The sequence below is a fragment of the Wasmannia auropunctata genome, unplaced genomic scaffold, assembly GCF_000956235.1.
Source record: "Wasmannia auropunctata unplaced genomic scaffold, wasmannia.A_1.0 LD334386.1, whole genome shotgun sequence".
NCBI classification, from domain to species: Eukaryota; Metazoa; Arthropoda; class Insecta; order Hymenoptera; family Formicidae; genus Wasmannia; species Wasmannia auropunctata.
Genome location: NW_012028504.1, coordinates 6,054 through 8,123, shown reverse-complemented (window position 1 = coordinate 8,123; position 2,070 = coordinate 6,054).

Genomic DNA, 2,070 nt, shown 5'->3' with positions numbered 1-2,070 from the left:
AACATGAGTGATTTCTGCAATTACGCCTGGACGATCTGGAGAGGTCTTTCGAAGGTACCAGTAAGTCTGGAGGACTCGGCCTCGAACGCGCGGAGAGAAAATAGGACGAAGCCGGGATGTTCGAGCGATGCCGCAGCCCGATAACGTACGTCTCTCCACCGCGGGTCTTGTCTCGTTGTCTTCTAGGGGCCGAGACGCTCCGTCGTCGCCCTCGCGCTAAGAGCAACTTATATACGGTACGAGAGGTAGATCGTCAAACAGATTGAAATCAAGAGAGAGAGAGAGAGAGAGAGAGAGAGAGAGAGAGAGAGAGAGAGGAAGAGAAAGGACGAAGGGAGAGGATGCGGTCGAGGGTGAGGTGGCGCCGAGTACGAACTAGCTTCGCCGGGAGAGTGACTTCTACTCGGCGTAAACTTCGAGCTTGCGTCGTTCGAAACGCGCAAACGCGCCGCGGGGGATCGATATCCGAGGGAGTTATATCGTGCCGATGACGGCGAAAACGACGGCGCATGTGAACGTCGCGCGTATGCACATGCAGCATACGCAAGAGCGCGGGACTGTCACTCCGGTTTTTTGCAGAAAAAAACGTTTCTCATCTTGAAACACATCATTTGCATAACGAGAAATAAAATTAACGTAATTTATATTCGAAAAAATAAAGGTCATACCTGCATAAATAATAGAAGAAATTAATAAATTGGGAAATAAACGAAAGACACGAAGGTCTTCTAAGATTTAAATTTCTATATAGATTTCAAGAATCGAAATTACGCTTGTGATTTTCCATACTCCTCGCAATGGTTGATCATCTTTCTAAATCAATTGATTCGCGTCAATCGAATTATACTTTCTTGAATCATTTGAATGGATCTTACGTCCCGCTTGTGGAGCAATCGAAAAGGGATCTGTAAAATAGCGTTCCCTCATGGTAAGAGATCACCCAACACTACTTGTCGATTCTCCACAATCCCTTCTATCTCAAGCGAGTGGCGCCAACCACGGATGACACGCGAGACCGTAGAACGGGTTGCCATCGAGCAGGCGCTTCGCTGAACCGCTCGCAGTATCCGGGAACTGCGCACGAGTCTCGCGACGCGCGGGACCAAATTGGAACAAACAAGAGAGAGAAAGAGAGTGAGAAAGTGCGTAGGAGGGACGAAGGGAGGAACGCGTTTCGAAACTCGAAATCTAACTGAAGAGAACACTTATTGTTAGAGCCACGAGCGGCCGCGCGACACGGTACGAGTATTCGAATGTCTGTATGAACGACGTGTCACGTTATGTGCGTCGAGAAACGTGCAAGCCACGCGACGCTCGCTTGTGCCGTCTTGTTCCTTGTGGCGATTGCTCTGCCGTTCGGTGAATGCTATTCCTTTTTCATTCTTTTTTTTAAATTGTATTATAGATCGATAGAAAGATACTTTGATTTCGTTTCTTGCAAAGATATTTAAAATAATTCTTGAATATCGGGATGTCATTCATTATTATATTCGCAGACGGGACATTGATTCAGATTTTTAGTTAATACGTAATTTAGTATAAAATAATGTATTCTTATAATGCATGTATAATCAATACCCATAAAAAATCTTTTTAAAAAAAGAAAAAATATACGCTAAGTATCTAAAAAAATGTGTTGATCAAAAATAGTCGTGAAATGAATAAAATTAGCCAAGTACCATTATTAAAAAAAGACTTCAAAAAAGCTTATTTGTGAAAAACATTCAAAAATTTAAAAATGGAAAAGTGATAAACTAGATTATAATGAAGAAAAAACTTGGCGTGCCTAGATCGCGTTAATTGCATTTCTATAATAAACAATATGTAAATTTATATGAAAATAATTTCTATATATATTCATATATATGTATATATATATATATATATATATATATATATATATGTGTACTTTTTTATCTATTGCGTTTATGTTTGTATATATTCACAACTATTGTATGTAATAATGTTTTTATATATATTTGTATTAGAACAAACTCTAATTACATTTGCCCAAATATATATATGTATATATATACACTGGTCCAAAAGATCGGAAGAGCACACGTCTGA